Consider the following 9,780-nt stretch of genomic DNA (forward strand, 5'->3'; position numbering starts at 1 on the left):
TGGAGGATATAAAAGTGTCCGATTCCGTCCCATTGGAGAAGAGTGATAGCCCATAAATTCCCAAATCAATCCAGTATCTTGGCCTTTAACCGCCGGAGTTACGACACAACCCGTCATCGATGATAGGGAAGTACCACCCCGACGTTGATTTTTTTCCCCCATTTATGATTTTTCTCACTTTTTGGGAGGACCAAATAGCGGGGCAGAAAATCATTTTTGTTCTTTTGCTTTGATCCTGCAGCAGTCATTGCTGCTTTCTTTTTTGCAAACCACTTTGATGCTTTATATAAATCAATTCTATTCTGTCATTTTTTTCTTGATACAGGCAGCAATTCTTTGCCGCCAGACGTGCACACACACACACACACACACACACACACACACACACACACACACACACCACACACACACACACACACACACACACACACACATATATATATATATATATATTATATATATATATATATATATAAAACACCTTGATTTTCAGTTTTCCTAGTTGATGCATTATTGAACGAGCACAGGTTTTCCTGCGATTTGACCGCATCTAAGCGTGTTCGTATGAATGGCTGAGTTGAGTTGAGTTGAATACTATAGAATTTAGGCCAGGGACCAGGCACTGGGATCTATGAGTCATTCAGTGCTTAAATGAAAATTGACAGTAAAAGGTTTGAAATGTGCAACAGGAGGAAACCTCGTATTGGTGCACTATGAATCAAGTGTTAGGAGAGGGTGGAAAGTAAGATGAAGAAAGACAATATGAAAGGCGGTACAGTATAAGGAACGAAATGCTTGCAGCTAGGGCCGAAGGCACGCTGCAAAGCACCTTAAGTATTCCCCCCCCCCCCCCTACAGTGCACCGCATGAGCTCCACGGACGGCACTACCTTCTACGGGGGCGGGGAATGGCGTATGCATACGCACATATGCAAGCGTATTCTCAATATGACGTACAAACGTCGCTGTTAGTGACTAGAAGTCGTGATAAAAGGAATGGATCAAAATGAGCATGAAAGTTATCAAGGATAGCACAACGATCTCGAGTGCGTCGCTGAATGGTTATTTAACGTTAGATGCAAAGGAATGACCTTAGTATATTGAAGGAATTGTTGGCCCTTTCTACCAGATGAAGGCGGCGTGTTAAGAGATGTAAAAGTTTAATCATGCTGAGGTCTGGCTTGGAAGAAAAAAAAAACCACGAAAGATAATGTGTTACCGAAAAAAACAGCACAAGCAGAGACAGTTTTCTGCTAAACTTAGGCTTCCCAAAGAAAAAAAAGAAGAAAACAAAAAAAAAAAAAATATATATATATATATATATATATATATATATATATATATATATATATATATATATATATATATATATATATATATATATATATATATATATATATAAAGTTGTTGCCTAAGGTGGAATCTTTTTCAGATTTTAGCACAGTTAGTAGCAAAGGTTCTCTAACCCTTGAGATTGGGGGTTAAGAAAAGCAAAATAGTCTTATTGTATTCTCAAAGTTCAATTCCTTGTTGATCCTTAACAAACATATATTGCCATGGCAAGATCACCGCTGATGACAAATTCTGTAAAGTAAAGGAAACTCACTTGACGGTAGAGAACATAACCTATGAAAACGAAGCTATGGAGGAAGGCGCGCACATCGAATACCACCATCTCGCCACAAAATTCATATGTCTCATGGTCATTGATCTGATCAGTGGTAATGTGTAATAAGGAAGATGAAAGCATTAAAGAAAAACATAGGCCTGAAGTGTAGAAAATAAGTATGTCAAGAGGGCATACCCGCCTTTTTTTTTTTTTTTTTTTTTTTTTTTTCTGTGCAGTTTGTACCTACTGCCTCTTTTTCCCTTCCTTTCCTTAAACGTTTATTGATCTTTCCCTCAGCAAGGCAACAAACTCAGTTCGATCTCACTCAGGCTCAGCATTAGTCGGTCACTCCAAACTACACACGTACATACTTGCTTGCATAGATGCTAGTATTTTTTATAAATGTGATAACTGAATCTCTCATAAGAAGACACATACATTCAGAATGTTTCAGAATTATTAAGCTAAACGCCCCAAAGCAAATACGGAATGGCTATTTTATGCCTAATTTTGATAAAAAAGAATACGTTTACTTATTTTGAATATGGTCTCGTGAGTCCAATGTAAATAACTGGATAGTATGCAGCTACTAGTACTGAAGTCTCTTTATGCAAAAATGCACCCATTTAAAAAAATATGTTTTACGACTGGCCGAAGGCAATGAGTTTTGCTACGTCTAGTATATCTCGTTCTGAGAGAATAGTAGGTACCATTTCTTCAACTTCATTGAATAGCGCTTTCATCAGCCAGTTAAGAAACTGGAAAGCTTAGAAATATATATATTATATATATATATATATATATATATATATATATATATATATATTATATATATATATATATCAGAATGAAACTTTTTTTGATTTTTACGTGAACGAAAGAAAAAAAATCAGTAGAAATATTTTTAAAACAAATGCCCAAAATGGCATATGCTACAAAATTATTTCGTGAGTTCTAAAATAAATTACGAGTTATTTTTACGAAAATCTATTCATGTGCTGTATTTTAAACTTCCATGAAAGGCAAGTAAAAGAAGGGAGTAGGAAATATAAACAGTACTGGCAAAATTAGCGATTTTAAGGATATCCACGAATCGCATTCGGTCATGTTCCAAGAAGCAAGACACTACTGAGACTGTAGAGTCCTTGGCAAATGACTACATCGTTCCAGTTCGGACATTTGAACCTACGGACATTCGACTCGAGTTTCGACTTTAACACTGTTCTGGCCGGTAGCAGCTGTTTCCCTCGGAAGTTCCTCGATTCCTCATTCAGTTTCTCGCCTCCTTTTTTGATCGTAGCGTAGTTGGTTCTGTTTGAACAAAATTTTACGGAAAAATTATTATCACGCGACGCGACTAGATTACAGTTGGCGCTTGAGATCTCCATCGATTGTTGTCACTTTGTTGGTCCAGTTATGATAAATCCCAGGCTGCTGCAAGGTAAGTAACACTAGAACTTTGATACATTATTGCTAAAAATTGTATGTTTGTTGCAGTGAATTGTGAATCTTGCTCATTATAACTGTTTCTGTGGCATTTACACATAATCTGACGTGAGAACGTACTGTATTTTTAAAAGACTGAGTATGTTACAAACGGCTCTCAAAGCTTTCTTTTCCAGGATGTTTTGGGTACGAGTTTTGAGTTTGTTTTGAGTTCCTGTTCTAACGGTGAAGGTTCACGCATGATAAAGCTGCTGCTCTTTGGCAACAGGTATGTAGGTATTCTTTCCGTTTATTTTTTTTGACTTTCTTTTTAAATTTTTGTATTAAACTTACTCTTTTAATTTGTGTATACTGATCTTAAGCAGTATATATATACCTTACCCTCCACCCCTTTAGGGGCGGCGCCCCTGGAGAGGACCCCCATGTTCTGCATAGTAGGTCATATGACCTACTATGCAGATTCTTGGGTGGGTTTTGTTTTATTTTAATTTTATTTTTTATTTTTTTAGCCAACTAATCAAATTATTTCTTTCAGGTGATAAGTAGACAGACTTAATATATTAGTTTTCTTGCCAGTTCCGATAGGTTAGAAAATTATTGCTTAGTTGTCTTGCTAGTTCCGATAGGTATTAGATGTTTAAATGTGCTTTCCTATCTCCCACTCTGTTGTTTGCAGAAGCTCCCTAATTTTTACGGAAATTTACGTTTATGCCATCAAACGGCTATATGTAGCTTTAAAACAAATTTGTAATCAGATGTGGCGACTTGGTAGGCTTTAATTGAAAGCTAATGAACATTTTAGCTTCCAGGAAATGGATTGTTTGTGGTTAGGTTAAGGCAGATATGGTTTGGCCAATATCCATAACGGTTTTTGCTCTAATTTAAATTTGTAAGTGTAAAGCTGCCGTTAAACCTAACGAGTTTTCAGAGGATTCGAACTTGTAGTACTTCCTTTCTCGCAACAGAGATTTTCTGGTTAAAGGGGTTATAGGAAGCTCCCTAAATGTACGGGTCATTTGTTATAGTGGGGCTTGCTTACTCAATAGCTATTCTCTGCTGTTGGCTGATGAATGTTATGAAGTTTGTCTTTTCTATTCTTTTCTTTAGGTTGAAAGCATGGAAGTTTTATGTCATGGATATTTTTTGCATAGTTGGAATATCTGTTTACGGTTTAGTGGGGTTTAGTAAATTCGAGTTTGTTAGTTATGTTTGTTTTGATACTATTAGGTTATAGCATAAGCAATATATTTATCATACTATGTGCTAATATTAAGTTTGTTCCTCTATGAATACAGGCAATGATATTGTTTCTCTGTGAATACAGGCAAGGAGTTTGTTCCTCTCTGAATACAGGCAATGGGTTCTTTTTACTCCACAAGCAATGAGTTTGTTACTCATAAAACCTACACAAGCAATGAGTTTGGAAGTTACTCTTGAATATTGGCTATAGTTTTTTAATGTTTCCCACGTATACTGGCAATAGTTTTGTGATGCCATCCATGAACGAGGGCAATGACTTTATTTTCCATGATCCTGTCAGATGCGTGTTAAGGCTATCCGTTAACACCGAGTGAGTAGAATTACCATCGGCGCAATTATGATAATGCTGTTTATGATTGCAAGGTACAGAGAAGTCATACTTCACTTAAATATTAGGACAGTGCTTTGTGGGGCTGGTCATTAAATGTCATATGAGAGGTGATGTGCTGGGCTGGGCTTATTTGTCGACAGTGTTCTTAATGTTATTACTTTGGGGTGGTCGGAGTTATTGTAAGAATATCATATATATATTAATCATTAGTTTGCGCCTATTAAGACAGCAGTTGGGGTTTCAACTAATAAAACTAGCCATTAAGGAACCTGATGCTCATTTTTAATAATTATAACAGTTGTGCAATCAACGAAACCGAATAGATATTACTACTTTCGACGAACGAAGAGAAGCGAGTGCGGGGAAGGACGGGCAGGGCAGTTCTGGCTGTAGCAGATATTTCAGTAGAAGATTGAAGACAGAATTTTGACTCTCACAGCGAGTGTCTACGACTGGAAAGTGTCGTGGCTGGCCGCTGGAGAGGCCTCCGTGGGCTTCCTATAACTTTGTGGTGGAGAGGGGTGTGTGTTTTTTGTTCTGTTTTTGGAGGGTCAGACACCTGGCGGTTTAGTATACTTCCTCCACCCCCCCTCCCCCAAAACCATGCTTCCGTGTGTGGATGTGCGCACCACTCCAGTAATGGGCATTGACTATGCATTATCCCCTTTTTAGACATCAGGGTAGGACTTCATTCACTTCGTCGTCCAGTGGAACAGTAGGCTTATGATGAAGTCGTGGACTGATGAAATATTTTACATCCTTCGGTGGACTTTCAGGATAAGTAATAATTAGTACGCGAAGAGCTTGTATGGTCACGTCTTTGTATATAAAGCTGTCTAGGGGACGAACTCTACTTACCTTGAGTAGTAACACTTATTTGTAATAAATTATTTAATTTATAAGGTGTCTATCAATCCCTACCTAATGACTTGAAACTGCCGAAACTATTTATTACTAAAGTGTAAACAATAGTTAATTCAAGAGTCCTTTTAGGTAGTAAGTTGCCCACTTCTGTTGGCTTTATTGATTTTGGAAAACGGGCAGCGAGTTTGGGATACAATCCAAAATAAAGGCACGAGTTTCCCTTACATACAACAAGGCGTTGAGTATGAGATGATGAGGTGGTGAAGATAGTTGGATGAGATTGTTGGTACCGGTTAATTCATTGATGGAACCCATTAATTTATTGAATACGATGACGTTAGTATTCGCCAAGCTGTCCGTGGCAGTCAGGTGTTTGATCGTATTTGCTACATAGCACTTTGGTGTTTTAAAAAAGATCATCAGACTATTAAAAATTGCTTATACCATAATTACATTAAATACAGTATACTATATACGAAGTTACCCGTTGCTGAATAACCACTGGTTCCATGCAACGTAAAAACGCCTACAAATATATACTAAGTTAGGTGTTGAGTCTTTTTTATAACTAGTGCGATAACTGATCTATGATGTAATCATTCCCTCCCTAACGAGAGCTCTTACTGCACAAATAAGTTGCTTTATTTGGAAGTTCGGCGGTTCTTGAACTTGTACCTTAATTCTTGAAAGAACTAATCTCTTTTTAAGAAGACTGACTTTGATAGTATGTATGAGGGTTATTTTAATTTTGGTGAGTTTCAGAATGGAAATTTTCTTTAGCGTTAAATATACAAATTTGGGTGGTCTCTGCATAGTGAAAATGTTTAATTTTAAATGACGTCAGAAGCGTAGTAGCATTGTGAAGTATACATGCTTGTTATACAGCCCAAATGCACAATTATGGTATAAAGTGTACGAGATATACTCGGATGGTTACATGCTTTCAGTGGGTAATAACCTTTTTTGGGTATTGATGGAGAAACTCGACTGAAGATCTTTTATCGGTTGATTATCCTTAAAGTAAAAGCTATCGTACCTATTTCAAGAAATACTCGAGTCAACGTTCTCTTGACGGAGTTGCCGAGTAATTGCCGGAAGTACATTCAATGCTGCCGTTGTTTCTCTGTTAAAGGTGCAGCACTTTCAGTATTAGGCTGATATTTCTAGGGAATCAAATTGTCGACAAGATAGATATAGACTTATACTCACTTAATTTCTAAGTTTTCCACTGCGCTTTTCATTAAAATCCTTGTAGGTTTGTAAGTTAGGTTGCTCAGATATTCAGCGTTGACAAACCTACCATTTGCTTGCGTAATGTAATTATTTTTTAATAAGTAACTGGGTCTTTAGTTTTCATTTCTTGACTACCCCCTCGATATATATATATCCATCAACAGAATCAGTTTGTTTTGTTGGTAAACTGTTTGCTGGTAAAAATTTCTCGAATTTTGTTACGAGAGAAGGGTTCAGTGACTGGCGAAATACTATAGTAATTGATAATCATAGAGACTTAACTCTCAGTCAAGGTGCAGGATTAGGGCGACAGTTGGAGAAACAAATTCAGGAAGAGAGTGATTACTGGGAAACAGACTTAAACGAGTAAGTTACCTTTCATATTTCCCATCCGTTCAGCTACTTATTACAATGTGCTTATGAAGTATGTTAGCAGAACGTGGCTTGGCTTTTCGAGAAACAGAAAAATGGTTTGGATCACTGCAAAATGGGAATTGGAGTTTACTCTTTATGGAGTATGCTAGTGCTCTCCTACTACTGTTTTGTCCGACATCGTGCCTCATTAGCCAGCAAAAATTATTTTTACGCTATTTCTCTGACGTTAATGCTGGAGAAATACATTAGTGTTTAGTGAGCAGTGATTATGTTTAAAAAAAAACTTTCAGGTAAACCGTGAAAAAAAATTTTGATCAATTGTGTGTTTTTTTTTCTTTTTTCTCCCTGTCTCTTCCATCTAGAGGAATGTAGGGAAAGAGATCTGGCTCCCTTACCTCCCTGGACCTCTCTATAGCCCCTGACCCCTGACCCGTGGAGTCTGACGAATCAGACTTTGAGATCACCTAAATCTCCACTGACGTGGACATCGGTACAATGATCACTGCCTCTGACATTCCAGCACCTGATCATAGTGCAACTGTGGATTCATCCACCTATGATGAAGGAGGATCCTGAACATTAGTCCAGAAGAAAAAACCTAGTTCAAAGGTAAGCAGCATTGCTTTTCCACCTTCCAAAACCTGGAAAGAAGAGTGTAAACTAACCTTTTGAAAATACTTTGCCTAAGCTCAGGGCAGTAGCCCCTGACATGTCCTATGTAAAGGTAGCTGCCTTGGAAAAAGCCAATCCTACACTTGTCATGACATATAGAAACCACTGACTTCTTGAAGAACACTCCTGAACTCATTTTGCTCGACCCTGCTGAACGACTTATGACAGTGGTAGTCTGCAACTACCCTACTCCAAAGGTGGTATGCACCTTTCAAGGACCCATCCCTTCTCGTGTCAATCTAGGTATCAAAGGATTCTTCCCAGTAGAAGATTATACCCCAGAACCCTTACAATGTTTCAGGTGCCACCATTTTGAGCACCATCAAAAGCAATGCACAGGTTTTGAAACCTGTGGCATCTGCAGTCGTCGGCACTACCAAGACTTGCTTAGGTAAATTCAAAGGTGGCTTACCAACTATTGCATGCTACCCCAACTGCAGGGGGAATCACTATCCCTGGCAAAAGAAATGTCCTGCCTGGCTCCAGCGCATTTCTCGCATGAAAGGTAAGGCATATGTACCTCCCCCTTCTCCTCCTTCACAAACTCCTGCCAATCATTATCTTTCCCTTCCTAAACCTTGTCATCAAAATCACTCTCATCCTCCTCCAAAATCACGGAGACAAAAACGCCCCCCTCCAAGGCAACGACACCCTCTTCCTCCCCCTCCTAGCCTACTCCCCCCCAGCTTGTCACCCACCCCTCCTAATTACTCCTCCTATTCCAGTGAATTCTCCACCCTCTCCCTACATTCCTACCTTCCATCCTCTCCTCATCTCTTATCCTCCCAGCCTGTCTCCTCCTCAGAACCTTACAACACTGTCTCTCCAACACCTGTCTCTCCAACACCCTTTCTCCTACAACAACACATCCTTCCAGAACAAACAACCCAAAACCGGGGTGGAATTTGAACCTTGATCAAGTCATACAATTGATGTCCAGCTTCATGTCAGCCTTACTGATTTAGCCATCCAGAAGTTTATCAAAGGTTCACTATTTCAACAAATGAATTCATGAGCACAGACTGACTCCGATGCTACCACCAGTTCTGACAAAAGCCCAAATCCTTCCTTAATAACGATAAAGAACTACTGAAAATACTTCAATGGAACATTCTTGGTATATGGCGCAAAATTGCATCACTGCAGTTGTAAACAACCCTAGGAAACCATGATATCATTCTTCTACAAGGAACACTCCTTAGAGAAACCACATCCTTTTCCTTCAAGGGATACACACTTTACCAGCCACCACACACAGACAACACAAGAGGCTCCTAACACTAATCAAAAGCAGTATTCCCTCCTTCCAGATTCCCAACATCGACTTTGAACCAGAAGTAGAATAATTAAGTGTCAAAATTGTTCAAGAAGGCACAACCCTTAAAATCCACAATATTTATAGATTACAGAACAGCACCCTAGAAGCGCATACACTTTTTGACGCAGCCTCAAGAGAAAATGCTCTCATTGCAGGAGATTTCAACGCTCATCACCCCTTCCTTAGGTCTAAACTACCAGACAAACCTACAGGACACCACCTGCAACTTTTATTCCAAGAATTTCTGGAGGTCATATTACTTAATAATTGCAATGAACCCACGCATCTACATGATGGAAGGCTGGGTTTCACCCTTGTTTCCAGAAATTTGCAAGTAGGTGCAATTTGGGAGCTACACCCCATTCTGACTAGTGATCCCTTTGCCTTGCAGACTATGCTAAAGTTAAAGAAGCTCCCTCCCTGCCTCTTCCCCCTCTCAGATGGAACCTTAATTTGCTAACTGGAACTCCATTGAAAACTACACGACAACCTGGTTCACAGAACACATAAATCATCTTTTACAGGATGTTTGTGCATGTCTTCAGGATTTCTGTAATAGCATAACATACACTTCTAGAATATCCATGCCAAAAAAAAAAAATACTCAACCACGAGCACAAACTACAAAGATGCCTGGTACTACAACTCCCAGGTAAAGGACATGAACAAAAGA

At 38.7% G+C, this 9,780-nt stretch overlaps 1 long non-coding RNA gene across 1 annotated transcript; it reads left to right on the plus strand.

The window, feature by feature from the left end:
* The first annotated feature begins 2,849 nt into the window (after positions 1-2,849).
* On the plus strand, positions 2,850-5,508 carry LOC135213407 (uncharacterized). Its single transcript, XR_010314107.1, has 3 exons — positions 2,850-3,049; positions 3,231-3,322; positions 4,944-5,508. It is a non-coding gene; the product is annotated as an uncharacterized LOC135213407 (long non-coding RNA).
* The last annotated feature ends 4,272 nt before the right edge of the window (positions 5,509-9,780 follow it).

The sequence above is a fragment of the Macrobrachium nipponense genome, chromosome 42 (genome assembly GCF_015104395.2).
Source record: "Macrobrachium nipponense isolate FS-2020 chromosome 42, ASM1510439v2, whole genome shotgun sequence".
Lineage (NCBI taxonomy): Eukaryota > Metazoa > Arthropoda > Malacostraca > Decapoda > Palaemonidae > Macrobrachium > Macrobrachium nipponense.